Source organism: Eumetopias jubatus, unplaced genomic scaffold, assembly GCF_037043125.1.
Source record: "Eumetopias jubatus isolate StellerSeaLion01/CBP00866 unplaced genomic scaffold, mEumJub1_p1.0 scaffold_12, whole genome shotgun sequence".
NCBI classification, from domain to species: domain Eukaryota; kingdom Metazoa; phylum Chordata; class Mammalia; order Carnivora; family Otariidae; genus Eumetopias; species Eumetopias jubatus.
In genome coordinates, this window is record NW_028274818.1 from 63,900,083 (window position 1) to 63,915,925 (window position 15,843).

The window sequence follows — 15,843 nt, forward strand, 5'->3', positions numbered from 1 at the left end:
GGCCGCGCAGTGCGCTTCCAATTGGGACCGAGCAAATGGAGGAGAAGGAAACCGCCTTTCAGTTAAACCGATCCACTGCAGCCTCTGTTGGTTTTCCCAGTTCTCTGGTGGCAGCACTCGGCTTGCTCTTTGCCTCTCCATCCTGGAGGCCGGATTCACCCAGGGGCGTGCAGGCCTCGACTTAGCATGTTCCACTCGAGCCCTCCACCTTTTCTTCCATCTTAGATTTGCCTTCTTATCTCTCTCCAGCTATTTGTTTAAAACTCCTTGAAATCTTATTTCCGTGTTGATTTGTGCGGCACAAATTGGCAGTTACTGTACGCGAGGGGGTTTCTTCCACTTCATATTTGGTTTAATTTTCCTAAGTCCTGCCTTGCGCACTGGATTTTAAGTTCGGGAAGGGCGAGGGCAGAGCATCTCTTTTGTCTCTTCCCCGACCCCTGATGCAGGGCTGGCTTTGGGAGCGTGATCCTCTCCACTCCATGCTGCAAAGACGTGCTGGGCAAGCCTCCTCGGGGCCGCTGCTCTCATGCCGCTGAGAGCCAAAGAAGTTAAATAAGCATCAGAATGTTCCTTCTGAGTTTACCTACCCAGAGAGACAGACCTCTGCAAGATTAATGCCGTCCAATTTAGGACTTGGCCATCCAGTCAGGACGTCCCAATACCTAACAATGAGACCCCAGCCAGATCATACACTCTGCTTCTGCTCCTAATCCCGTAGAAATACTCCTGAATAAATCATGCTGAAACTAATAAAAGCTCATGACAAAGGGCTGGGATTTTGTTAAAAAAAAAAAAAAATCACTCTTGAAAAGAAATCTGTTATTTTGGCATATTTTAATAGAAGTTTAATTTTTCTCTTTGCTAAATAAAAGGCGTGCTCTTGAGGTTTTGCACAGGGATGCCAGAATTTAGATTTGTGATAGAGGGGAACATCTTAAACCCCAGAATATCTGCACAGTGACTAGCCAGTGTTCCAGTATCTCTGACTAAGGAGGTCAGTTTTACCCACTACTTGGTGCTTCATAGCTGGCACAGTAACGCTACCCCAATGTTAATTTGAAATTGGAACAATATGAACACTGTCCCATAGGCTAGTGTGATTTAACCGATTAATAAATTTCATTTTTAAAGTTTCTCCTCCATAGCTTTTTAAGAAGCATGTGTTTTACCATGCAGTCATTATAAAAATGAAATATTAACATTTGTGAAATGATTAGAGTTTAAGTTAATAGACTCTGTACAGTACTGGTAATTCTCAGTTAAAGTTAGTGGCGGTAGAAGGCACCCAAAATAGGAACTTCGAAGTAGTGCTAAAAACTCATTTAGTCTTTGGTTATCATGTCCTTGGAGCTTATAAACTACTCACAAACTGGAGTTTTGAATTATTTGGGAAGAATGGGAAGAGAGCTACCGGGGGCTTACATGTTCACAAACTGGATAATCAATCCCTTCATGAATCAATTTTAAATGTAGTTAGTACAATGGCCCTTTAAGGTTTATAAGTGTCCTTAGATAGTTTCACATTTTTAAATCTTAGTGATATTAAAAACATTTCCATTTAATTGGAAGTAAATAAACTATGAAAGTTTATATGTCTATCAATTTATAATAATTGTTCTTGGTATGTTAAGTCAGTTGTAACAAGCATGAAATATAAGAGTAGATGGACATGAAAAGTTCCGTGGCTTTATCTCCAAGAGCTTCATAGACTTTTAGAGCTCTTTAGAGCTGAGAGGTCTGCCCATTTTACAGCCTGGGAGGCTGAGGGACCCCTTCCCACCCCAGCGCTCCTTCATTACACTGGGCCTTCTTAGACAACATTTGAAAGAAAAACAACTTTTGCAAATGGTCAGAGCCCTCTCATTACTGTTTGTCCTTTTTACAAACAGGTGAAATCTGCAATTCAATATTTTACTACTTTCAGGTACAAATAGCCACGTTACTTATTGTTTTACACTTCTAATGTCATGACTGTCCTGTTCTGCCCGAGACCAATAAAAGTACAAATCACTTCCCCTAAATCACTGAGGGACTTAGAAGAATCTTGACATTCCCCCTTTTTGAAATCCTAGTGACTATGAAGAATACAGAGTGGAAGAGGGACAAATGAAGTCTCAATCGCAAGAAGTGATTAGTCGATGACATGCGGGTCACAGATCGATGGCAAAGTTAGGATGCTCAGAATATACAGCTTACATTTTTAGGTTGATGCAAAGGCACATACCTATACACTGTAGTTTGCCACACAGTTCACTCAGCAAATATTTTTAAGCACCTACTCTAAAGCAGGCAGTGGTCTACTAGGAACACAGCGGCAAACTGTGTAACTATGCCTTCACTCTCCCAGGGAGAGTTGGACGGTAAAAAAAATCAAGGTGGTAACAAGTCCTACAGGGACATGCAAATCAGGAGAACAGCACTGAATGCTGATATGGGGGTGAGTTTTTCAGCTGTAAATGGGGTGGGGGGTGTCAGGAAAGCCTAAGAAATAAGGTAACAGCAAGTATCTATAAGAGGCGGAGGAAAAGAACAGCAAATCTAGAAAACTGAGGAAAAGGACAGGAAGTGAGATCAGGGAGCCGAGAGAGTCGGCGCCCAATTGATCCATTTATCTACTTAACAAATATTTACTGAACACCTGCTAGGTACCAGTACTATATACCATGTGCAGGGAAAACAGACCTGACTGACACAGGCCCAGGCCTCTGGGAGCTTGCAGTTTGGAGATAACCCGGATGCCAGCTAGCTAGGGTGCACTCACGAGTACAGCTGCGTGGGGGAGCAGCCATCCTTACCGTCTGCTGAGCCGCTATCCATAGGGTTCCCATGGTGTAGGTCTGTACACACGCTTGCCCACCCACCGACATTCACACATGCGAAAACAAAACCAAACCAAGCCTCACATACACACTTAAGAAGCCAGTGGTATGACATTTGCCAGTAAACAGTAATTAGCTAAGATTATCTTATATTCATTATCCTATATACAGAGCCGCCTAGCATTTGCAGGCTTCTGCCGGCTGATATTTAAGTCTTCCACTGAACGTTTTCGGGCGTTTAGAAGGAAAAAAAAAAATCAAACTTAAAGTGCCTCCAGCACTGTCCTAATTGCCTGGACGCTGTGTATATATACTCTTTCCTTCCTTTCCCTGCTTTCGCTTTGTTCCACCCAGGCACACTTTAGATGGGTTGTTTCTTAAGTGTGCTGTGTTTCCGGGCACCTGGGTGGGTCAGTCCATTAAGCATCTGCCTTCGGCTCAGGTCATGATCCTGGGGTTCTGGGATCATGATCCCGGGGTTCTGGGATAGAGCGCCATGTCAGGCTCCCTGCTCAGCGGAGAGTCTGCTTCTCCCTCTACCCTTCCCCCTGCTTGTGCTCCTGCTCGCTCACTCTCTCAAAAATAAATAAATAAAATCTTAAAAAAAATTTTTTTTTAAAAAGTCTGCTGTGTTTGTCCAGATTCATTTATTTGGGATAGGATCTGCCAGTGACTGAGCGAGTACCTGCTAGGTACCCGCCACTGCACTAGGCATTTTATACCCAATATTTCTAATCCCCACAGCAATCCCACAAGGTAGGAATTATTAGTTTCAATTTATAGATATGGAAACTGAGCATCGGAGAGGTTAAAGAACTTGGCCAAGTTGATAAGCAGCAAGGCTGAGATATCAAATCAGGGCTGCCTGACCCCCTGGTCCAAGCACCTTCTCCTGCACCAACTGGATGCATTAGGGTTTCGAAGTCAAAGCTGACATGCTGTGTGGCAGCGAGATTCAACAGTATGTAGTGTGGGAGAAAGAGACAAAGCAATGATTACATTACAGGGGTAATTTGTGCCATGATAGAGGTGTGTATTCAGTTCGGGGTACGGAGCAAAGGCCCCTATTTAAAGTGCACCACCTATGGCCTGTGGGAATGGGACCCAGGGTCGCCAGGCTTTCCCATTTCGTAAGGGAAGTGGGAAACCTACACTTTTATGTGACATCTCCTGAATTTTAGAGGCGGCCGACACTACGCCAGCCAAAAACCAGACACAAAAATGTGTCTTTGGCCAACTGTTGGTAAGCCCGGGGCTAGAGGGTCATGGAGAGGTCATGGGCAGGAAGACCAGTTAGGAGGCCATTTGGAGGCATGAAGTCCACTGGACCCAGGTCAGATGCATCCCTTTCAAGACACCCCAGGGGATGTTCCTTTGGACTCTGACACCAGCACCCAGGCTTGGCAAATATGACCATTTGGGTTAATTTTCTAAACAGCCCCACCATTAGAATGGACAGAAAATATTTGGGGGAGTGGGCACAGTCTTTACTAGGGGAGAACCGCTGTGCAGGACCTAGTTTTTTGGGCATTTTGGACACCTGTACATGAAGGCACTCAGCCCTCAGCCAGCTCCTTCCCTCCCCATCAGCAAAGTGGCCGCATACAGACTACAAGACATGTGAATCAAGTCATAGAATCAAAGTGGTCCTTAGCAATGTGGAAGGCCTGGGGACTTGTTCCCATTTCCCTCCCCACTTCTATCCCATTGGGCCAGGGGGAAACTGAGTGCCAAGGAGTGTTCTGAAGTGGACAGGGGCACAAAGGGGCATCTGTAACCCAAGCAGAGGTGATGTATGGAAGGAAGGATGGCAGCCCTGACTGGTGGGCCTCAGTTGTCAAGAGTGAGCCCTGTTAATTCAGTAAAGTGGCAGCATATAAAATCAATCCACAGGAATCAGCGGCATTTCTATGCACCAACAACAAGACAGAAGAAAGAGAAATTAAGGAGTCGATCCCATTTACAATTGCAACCAACCATAAGACACCTAGGAATAAATCTAACCAAAGAGGCAAAGAATCTGTACTCAGAAGACTATAGAATACTCATGAAAGAAATTGAGGAAGACACACAGAAATGGAAAAACGTTCCATGCTCATGGATTGGAAGAACAAATATTATGAAAATGTCTATGCTACCTAGAGCAATCTACACATTTAATGCAATCCCTATCAAAATACCATCAGCTTTTTTCAAAGAAATGGAACAAATCATCCTAAAATTTGTGTGGAACCAGAAAAGACCCCGAATAGCCAGAGGAATGTTGAAAAAGAAAAACAAAGCTGGTGGCATCACAAATCTGGACTTCGAGCTCTATTACAAAGCTGTAATCATCAAGACAGTATGGTACTGGCACAAAAACAGACACATAGATCAATGGAACAGAATAGAGAGCCCAGAAATGGACCCTCAACTCTGTGGTCAACTAATCTTTGACAAAGCAGGAAAGAATGTCCAATGGGAAAAAAGTCTCTTCAACAAATGGTGTTGGGAAAATTGGACAGCCACATGCAGAAGAATGAAACTGGACCATTTTCTTATACCACATGCAAAAATAGACTCAAAATGGATGAAAGACCTAAATGTGAGACAGGAATCCATCAAAATCCTTGAGGAGAACACAAGCAGCAATCTCTTTGACCTCAGCCACAGCAACTTCTTCCTAGACACATTGCCAAAGGCAAGGGAAGCAAGAGCAAAAATGAACTGTTGGGACTTCATCAAGATAAAAAGCTTTTGCACAGCAAAGGAAACAGTCAACAAAACCGAAGACAACTGACAGAATGGGAGAAGATATTTGCAAATGACATATCAGACATATCAGGCTAGTATCCAAAATCTATAAAGAACTTCTTAAACTCAACACCCAAAAAACAAATAATCCAATCAAGAAATGGGCAGAAGACATGAACAGACATTTCTGCAAAGAAGATATCCAAATGGCCAAAAGACACATGAAAAGTGTTCAACATCACTGGGCATCAACATCACACAGGGAAATACAAATCAAAACCTCAGTGAGATATCACCTCACACCCGTCAGAATGGCTAAAATTAACAAGTCAGGAAACGACAGATGTTGGCGGGGATGCAGAGAAAGGAGAACCCTCCTACACTGTTGGTGGGAATGCAAGCTGGTGCAGCCACTCTGGAAAACAGTATGGAGGTTCCTCAAAAAGTTGAAAATAGAGCTACCCTACAACCCAGCAATTGCACTACTGGGTATTTACCCCAAAGATACAAATGTTGTGATCTGGTGGGGTACGTGCACCCCAATGTTTATAGCAGCAGTGTCCACAAGAGCCAAACTATGGAAAGAGCCTAGATGTCCATCAACAGATGAATGGATAAAGAAAATGTGGTATATATGTACGAATGGAATATTATGCAGCCAACAAAAAAAACCCCAAAATCTTGCCATTTGTGACCCGTGGATGGAACTAGAGGGTATTTTGCTAAGCGAAATAAGTCAATCAGAGAAAGACAAGTATCATATGATCTCACTGATATGAGGAATTTAAGAAAAAGACAGAAGATCACAGGGGAAGGGAGGAAAAAATGAGACAAAGACGAAACCAGAGAGGGAGACAAATTATAAGAGACTCTTAATCTCAGGAAACAAACTGAGGGTTGCTGGAGTGGTGGGGGGTGGGAGGGATGGGTGATAGACATTGGGGAGGGTATGTGCTATGGTGAGCGCTGTGAATTGTGTAAGACTGATGAATCACAGACCTGTACCCCTGAAACAAATAATACATTATATGTTAAATAAAAAAAAGATGACGAAGAAGAAGATAGCAGGAAAGGAAAAATGAAGGGGGGGAAATCGGAAGGGGAGACGAACCATGAGAGACTGTGGATTCTGAGAAACAAACTGAGAGCTTTAGAGAGGATGGATTAGCCTGGTGATGGGTGTTAAGGAGGACACATATTGCATGGAGCACTGGGTGTTATATGCAAACAATGAATCATGGAACATTACATCAAAAACTAATGATGTAATGTATGGTGACTAACATAACATAATAAAATAGAATGAATAATAAAAAAAAAAAGAGTGAGCCCTGTTACAGGACCACATGGAGCGAGGGACAGACAGAATGTATGCATGACGATCTGCAACTTCTCTGTCGTCTCCCCAAGTCATTGCCCAGTTGCACCATCTCTTAATTACTTCTCATATACTGTGCATAATCAGGGTGTCATTATGTCATCCTCACAGCGATTCTGAGCTTGTGTGAGGCTAGGCCTTGCTTATTCTACTCTGTTTTAAGATTCAGTTCGGGTGTTGCCTCCTCCAAGAAGACCTTCCTGATTGCCCTCACCCCAGCCTCCCTTGCTCTTTACTGCACTATGTATGCCTCCTCCAAGCTTCCAGAACCTCTGATGTCATTCTTGCCTAATGGTTTTATAATGATCATTTTCTGTGTCTGTCTCCCACTGACTGACCTTCTCAAGGGGTCTCTGCTGTATGTCTACTTCATCTTCTGTTCTTAGCCTAGCCTGAGAGGTAAGCATTCAGGACAGGTGATGTGTGGAATAAGTGAACCTTTGCAGATCCACATTGCTCAGCAAGTGGCTCTATCCCTTACCGGCCAGACACAAAAACGTGTCTTTGGCCAACTTTCAGTTGTTTCTCCCTCTCTCAACTTCAGTCTCTTAACCTGTAAAATGATCAGGTCCTATTTTCCCCTGAGGGGTAAGAATCACATATGTGAAAACGCTAAACTATAAAATGCTATACAAATGCATGGTATTTGTATAATGATTACTTATCAAACAGACTTTGGGGGAAAGTTTTTGTTTACCAATCTCAATCTGAAATTGAGTAGTAACAGTGTTTATTGAAAGACTTTACAATTTAGTTTGATAGCCCTGGGAGTAAGAGAGCTATGACTGTCTGGGTTGGTAAGCTCCACCCCTTTTGATTGGGAGTCAACACCAGGCGAGGCTGACCCTCCTTCTAGAGCTGCAAAGTCACATTTAAAGATTGTATTTATTTATTAGTCAGAGAGAGAGAACACGTGAGCACACACAAGTAGGGGGAGCAGCAGGCTCCCTGATGTGGGACTCGATCCCAGGACCCTGGGATCATGACCTGGGCCGAAGGCAGCCGCTTAACCAACTGAGCCACCCAGGCGTCCCATAGAGCTGCAAAGTCACATTTAAACAAACGGTCTGCAGCGATTCTTGACTCTTGAGTGCTTACCTGCGCGCAGGGTCCAGGACCACTCTTGCCAAAGAAAAAAGAGAAGCAGATGCCTTAGTCACATTACTCCTACAGAATCATTATTATTATTGTGAATAATTCAAAAAATTAAAACTAATAAGGCACTAAAAACAACAGTACAGTGCTTTAAAATGTGAAGATAAAGTTACTGACTGCCTATCAAGTGGGACAGGTATGTTTTTGGGAACGGGGATGAATGTGCTCCACCACCCACTCTCACCTAGCCATCGCTCAGTGATCCACGGTTGGGCGCTAAGGCAGGACAGCAGCACAATTGAGGGGGGGAAAAAGGAGTTTTGCTTGCTGGTGCTTACATATCCGTCTCTTCCCCTCCAGAAACGGAGCTTCTGGAAATGGCCTTTCGTACAAAAATACTCAAGCCACCCCGCGATCCTCTAACAGATGAGCCGGAAGCACATTTCACTCTGGAGTTATGATTGATAATAGTGCCCAGGCACGCTAATTAAGCATTTTGTCAACAGAATCTTAATTTACTTTTGTCCAGAGAGAACTGAGGGAATTTACCTTCCTGGCCCCGGGGCGGGGGCGGGGGGCGGGAGACTGGAATCAACAGGTCGAAAGAGGATGGCCAGTTAGGATTTAGGCTCACACCTTGTATCTTTCTGAACGATGCCCTGATTTCCTCCCGCTGTCGGAGAGGTCTGATGGGGGGCAAGCTGGGACACACTTCCAGTTTCTTCCTTCATCAGACCATGGATTGGGTCACATCATTTACTTAAATGTGAATTCCCAGAACGGGAACTTCAAACGAAGATTTTACATTGTAAATAGTAGTGATTTTTCTACCAAGGGTGATTGGAAGTCAGCTGTACTTGCCATCAGCATGATAATAAAGAGCTTGTAGAAAAGTGAATCACTCATTAACAATTCGCCAGAGTGATTGATCTTTTTAAGGCCCTGCTTAAAGCTCTTGGTGGCTTCCCACTGCCCCGGGGGATAGAGCCTGAGCCCCTGCCCCCACCGGCCCAGGTCCCCCCGGGGGTGGCTCCTGCCGCCACCCCAGCCTTTTCCCTGGCATCTCTGAGCTTCCTCGGCCCGGGGGACCCTTCTGTTCCCAGGGCCTGCCTCGGTATCCTTCCGGGGCTGGAGATACTCTCAGCCTGGCTAATCCCCCGGGGTCTCAACATAATTCTGATGCCCTGACCAAGTTCTGTCCTCCTGAGTGAGTTTACAGCCCCCCACAGCCCACACCTCCCTTTCTGAACACTTACTGTTGCTAATACAAACCTGCCTCAAAGGAGTGTTGTCAATGCAAATGCCTGCTGACGTCGGGAGCACCCACCAAATGTTAGCTTTCTACCCATTGGCACTGGCCTTGCTGTCTCCCTGCATCGTATCCTCAGGAGGCAGAACACAGCTGTCTTGTTGCCAGCTGTAACCCAGACCTCCCACAATGAGGACTGGGCTCGAGCTGAATCACAGGTGCTCAATAAACATTGGTGGAATGAAGGAATAGACCCAAATTCGTTGAATGGGGGGTGTTGGGGGGGTTACTGTTTAATGGATACAGGGTTTCTGTTTGGGATAATGAAACACTTCTGGAGATGGATGGGGGGATGGGTGTACAATGAAGTGGATGTACTAACACCACTGAAATGCACATACAAATGGTTCAACTGTAAATTTTATGTTATGTATGTTTTACTACGATAAAAAATTGTGTTGAATGAATGCATAGTTGACTATTTTGAGTTTGGTCTTATTCAACTCTAATATTTCAATTCAGTAAATATTCAGAGAGTGCCTACTATAGGTAACACAGAAAGGTGCACTCTCGGACTTTACAGAATAGTCTATAAAATACACTCAAATTTCACACCCAATCACCCTTTCTATGTAAACACATTTAATCTAGACAGACAGGTCTTTTTTTTTTTTTTTTGAGATTTTTATTTATTTATTTGACAGAGAGAGAGCAGCAGAGGGAAAGGGAGAAGCAGACCCCACGGAGCAGGGAGCCCGATGCGGGACTCGATCCCAGGACCCCGGGATCACGACCTGAGCGGAAGGCAGACGCTTAACCGGCTGAGCCACCCAGGTGCCCCCAGACGGGTCTTATTTATCTTCATATCCCAAGCTGCCAGCACATAGTATGTGCTCAAACTAATGTTTGCTAAATCGAAAGTAAGGCAATGACAATAATCTAGTGTTTAAGGAGGGCTTTCCCCATTACAAAATGCTCCACACAAAATCTCACATGGGGTCTCTTTCGCTCTTTCTTCTCCTTTCTCTTTCCTTCATGTTAATAGCCATCCCTGCCTGACTTTACAGTTTCCTCAATTTTCTTATCCTTGTTTGGCCAGCTATTTTTAGCTGTTCATCTCTTGCTCTCACTCCCACGTGTCTAAGCAAATTTTGCTATTTTATACCTTCCATGCCTTCGACAAAGTCCAAGTCCTGGAAAAGAGTTACACTTGTCTCCGAGGAGAAAGATGAGCAGGGATAAGGCGGGCTTAGCAGATGGGTTGGGCTACACGCCCTGGAATCCCCAGACACACACCCCCCTCCTGTCCCCAAACCTTCTGGGCATCCTTGGGGGGTGAGTAAGACCCATTGCGCCTCAAAAAGCAACCACACACCGTTTGCCCACTGGCTGTTGTTTAAATGGTGGTCAGTTGCCTGGTGGTTTCTTTCACTTTCCACTGAATTAACTTCAGTCTTTTCATAATGTAAGGGAGTAGATAAGAAGATATGGTGTAAGAAAATATTAGGCAGCATTGTAGAGAAGGGAACATCAAAGCATGAGCCCAGTTGCGGTGATAAAGAATATTCTGTTTGCAAGGCCTGTGTCAAATAGCCTGACCAGCAGGAGCAGTCTTCTGCAAGGCTTGGTTTTCCAAGGTAGACACCATGGAACGAAGCCAAGGGGTGCGGAGATCGCATTTGACTTCCATGCATCTGATGCCTTGGACACGCCGGTAGATTCCCATTCTAGCACCATCTTCCCGATAGGCGCGACATAGCAAAGTGCTCCCAAGCACAGCCTCAAGCCAGGCTGCAAGAGTAGAATCCATCCCCCATACTTACTACCTTCTGTGAACTGAGGCAAGTTTCCTGACCTTTCTATGCCTCAGTTTTCTCATCTGTAAAATGAGAATAATGAGATACTCAAGGAGTTTTTGTGAGCATGAGATACACTAATATTAACTTGCAAAGCACTTAAAACAATGCCAGGCTTGTATTAAGTATTATATCAACATTTGATACGTAAATAAAATCAAAAATATAGTTAATGCACATCTTAGCACCCCCTGGTTTACAAAGCAGTTTCGTGTAGTTAGGATTTCGTCTCTTTTATGGATGGGGAAATAAGGTTTCCTAAGTGTTTTGCTAAGTGTTTTGAGACAAAGTTGATTAAAAAGAAAAATGAGCATTTAATATATTTTATTTCTTATCCTTTCTCCAAGGGAAAGGATCAGCTCTCTTTTATCCTATTTTCACAGCAAAGAGAATGGTGGTTAGTCACTTAATTTTTATTTGATTACTATGATAATAAGTAGAATAGTTATCATTGAAATAAAATATAGTTTGTATCTGTGTATATATGATGTGTGGCATATTGCATGTCTCTATTCTAAGAATATTTACCTATTGACCTTTATTATTACTATTGGTCTATTTATCCTTATTGCTTGGGGGCCAATATTAATATTCATTTCATACAGGGCGCCTGGGTGGCTCAGTTGGTTGGGCGACTGCCTTCGGCTCAGGTCATGATCCTGGAGTCCTGGGATTGGGTCCCGCATTGGGCTCCCTGCTGAGCAGGGAGTCTGCTTCTCCCTCTGACCCTCTCATGCTCTCTCTATCTCATTCTCTCTCAAATAAATAAATAAAATCTTAAAAAATTATTCATTTCATACATATTAGTCTTAATGGTGTATGTTACACTTATGCTCCAACACCTAGGTTGAAATTCAGGCTTATCAGCCTGTAGAGGGTAGCTCACTGTGAACTTCCTTCTCCCAATACACACCCATACCCAGAGTTACATGAGAAATTTGTTCTCTGCTCTACAGTCATTGGCCTTTTCTATTTTAAATAGGATGGCATGCATGGGCAAAGGTTCTCAGGGTAGCAGGATGAACCAGAGAAGCAGGACTGCCTTCCTCCCCAGGCCCTGCAGAGTGGTGTTAAGTATACAGTCTTCGAAGCTGGGGGCTGGTATTAATGATACCATATATATTACATATAATACACACTATATTAGTATGCCTGGCATTAAATCCCAGCTCTACCATTTTGTACCTGTGTGACTTTAGGCAAGACACTCTGTCTCTGTCCATTTTCTCATTCACAATATAGAGATAATGGCAGTATCTGCCGTACTGGAGAGTGGAAACATTACATGAATTAATGAATGTCGAGCATTTAGAACAGGCATGGCTCATGGCAAACATTTGGTAAATGTTAGCTGTTAGCTTTATGCCCTGCTTTGCTCAACACTTTCACAAGCCTCTTGTCTAAGTCAATGGCTTTCAAACACTTTTGCCCATGACCTTTAGTAAGAAATACATTTTATATTACAATCCAGTACATTCACACATAAAAAACGAAATGGAAATTTTGCAAAACATTAATACTCTTAGTACCTGCATTGCACTCCATTAATTTCTGTTCCCCTTTAAAGAAAAATACTGGTAGTTCCCTATTAAGTAGATTTCACAATCCACTAATGGGTCAGTTTGAAAAAGTCTTCTCTTTGATATCTGTGATAGGCAGAATAATGTCTGTCTAACATGTTCATGTCTGATTCCTAGACCCTGTGTATTGTTATCTTAGGCGGCAAAAGGAGCTTTGCAGATGTGATTGTTACAGACTTTGAGAGTATTTAACTTGATTGTCCAGGTGGGCTCAGTCTAATCACATGAGATTTTTAAAAAAGATTTTTATTTTTTTATTTAAGAGAGAGAGAGAGAGTAGGGGGAGGGGCTGAGCAGGCAGCCCGACTCAGGGCTTGATCCCAGGACCTTGGGATCATGGCCTGAGCCAAAGTCAGATGCTTAACTGACTGAGCCACCCAGGTGCCCCTCGTGTGAGATCTTAAAAAGCAGAGAACCTTTCCTGGCTGCAGTCAGAGAGAGATGTGAGAATGGAAGGATCAGAGATGCAAAGCGAGAAAGACTCATCTGCCATTGCTGGCGGTGGCCGTGGTGACCGTGGTGGCCGTGAGCCAAGCAAAGGGCTGCTGGCTTCCTCCAGAAGCTGGAAAAGGCAAGGAAACAGATTCTTCCTTAGAGCTTCCAGAAAGGAATGCAGTCTCCCATGAGACCCATGTCAGGTTTCTGACCTCCAGAACTGTAATAAATTTGTGCTGCTTAAGACACCAGGTGTGTGATAATCTGTTATAGCAGCAATAAGAAACTAACACACTACCTAAGTTGGAAAACTTGACTTCACCTTTGATGACTCCTTCTTCCTAGCCCCACACATTGCAATGAACCACCAATGCCTTCTGCTTCACCTTTGAGTGTCTCCGGAACAATCCATATGCTGGTGCAATTTTCGTGGCCATTGCCCTCATTCTGGGCCCCTCAATCTCTCTTTGGGATGATGAAACCTCCTAGCTGCTTTCCCTACTTCTGCGCCCCCACCTGCCCCACACCCCCTCCTTCTGGCTTTCAGAAGCAACCTTCTCAATGACCAATGTGATTACCTTTCGGCACTTTTGATGCCTCGTCATGCCTGCAGGATAAAATCTGAGGTCTTTGAAGGATATTTAAAGTGCTTCAGATGACCCGGCTTCAAATCCCTGAGGATATGTTTCCCTTCTGCAATTTTCCCTATTCTGGCTCCTCAGAATATGGTATTTATAAAGGCATTTTACCATCTCACTTTATTATACTTAGTGGTTTAATTTTCTTTGTTGTTATGGTCTTTAAAAATTGCTTCTTGGGAGCGAAAGAAGGCACAAAGAAGAATCCCTGCCTGCCAACCAGCCCGCAAATTTTGTATCCCAACCAAGACCTCCGAGTGTCTCATTTATATTATGGCCCTCCAATCACAACGTGTTTTATTTTTTAATTAGGGCATTGGTGGCATAGAGAACTCTCTTTTCATGCTTGGGAAAAGTAAACAAATTTGCCAGGCAGTATATTCTTTATTTGCATCTTGTATTAGTTTGCTCCAGCTGCTGTGACAAAATAGCACAGACTGAGTGACCTAAACAAAAGGAATTTATTTTCTCACAGTTCTGGAGGCTAGAAGTCCCAAATCAAGGTGCCTGAGGATTGGTTTCTTCTGAGGCCTCTCTCCTCAGCGTGCAAACGGCCACCTTCTCGCTATGTCTTCACGTGGTCTTTCTCTGCCCACACATCTTCCTGGGGTCTGTCTGTGTGTGCAAACTTTGTCTTCTTATGAAGACACCAGTCAGATTGAATGGGGCCCACCCTAACGGAATTATTTTAACTTAGTCACCTCTTTAAAGTCCCTATATCCAAATATAGTCATATTCTGAGTTACTGCGGGTTTTGGATTTCTTTTTTTTTAAGATTTATTTATTTATTTGACAGAGAGAGAGAGGGCGTAAGTAGGGAGGAGGGGGAGAGGGAGAAGCGGACTCCCCGCTGAGCAGGGAGCCTGACGCTGGGCTTGATGCCAGGAGCCCAAGATCGTGACCTGATCTGAAGGTAGACGCCCAACCGACTAAGCCATCTAGGCGCCCTTGGGGGGTTTGGATTTCAACATGTATTTGGGGAGTGGGCTGGGACACAGTTCAGCCTGTAACAAAGTGTAAGGACATTACCTCCTGATACTCAGCTTTGTGCACGCCCTGACTTCTAACAGATTCCTCTTCGGTGCTGCTCAAAGCCCCTGTTAGGGTCCTTCTGTCTGGGTGCTATAGTTTCATTCCCCAGCATTTTCCTGTAGCCCTAATTGGGTCTCTAGAAGACTCATGTCTTTATGCCGGGGGGGCTGGAGGGCCTCATATACCTGCCCCATGTTCTTTGGTTGTAATTTTCACATGTCACGGCTGCCTCATCAGCAACTCAGCTCTGCCAGCTGTGCCATAAGAACCCTGTTCTCTTTCCCTTCTTCCTGAGGCTTTTAGCTGGGACTCTTCTGAAGACTATCCTAAGCCCTTATATTTGCAACGGGGCTGCTGAGGTACAATGTTCCACTCCTGCTTGCTTCCCCCCTCCCCCACTTTATGCCCTGTGCAGCTTTTGGTATTACTCCACTCTTTGCTGTATGTAGTCGCTTAAGTCCCACTCACCCCCGACAGAGCTTGAATCCAGATTTCCAGATACATTGTCTTTCCAATCAGAAATTCATAAAGTTCAGGGCACCTGGATGGCTCAGTCAGCTAAGCGTCCAACTCTTGATTTCGGCTCAGGTCATGATCTTGCCATGAGGTCGAGCCCCTGGTTGGGCTCTGTGCTGAGCATGGATTCTTAGGATTCTCTCTCTCCCTCTGCCCTTCCCCCCATTCCCTCTCTCTCTCAAATAAATAAATAAATCTTTAAAAAGTCATAAAGATCATTTTCAATGAGACAAGCAGCACCTGCTTCCTTTAAACATTTCAACTGTATAATTTGGGGTCTCTTCCTCTTCTCCCTGCTTCAGATCACAGCTCTCTTTTTTTTTTTAATGTGACATTGTTGCTTCATAGACCAGGTTCAAACCTGACCACATACTTAGCCATGCAGGAGTGACGCCCTGGTTCTTGGCTGTGGTCTGGGAGCAGCGGGGTAGCTCCTCGGGAGGGAGTCAGGACCCGAGTGATGCAATGTGCCAGCAATGGCAGTGGATTTGGGGACTGATAGCTCATGC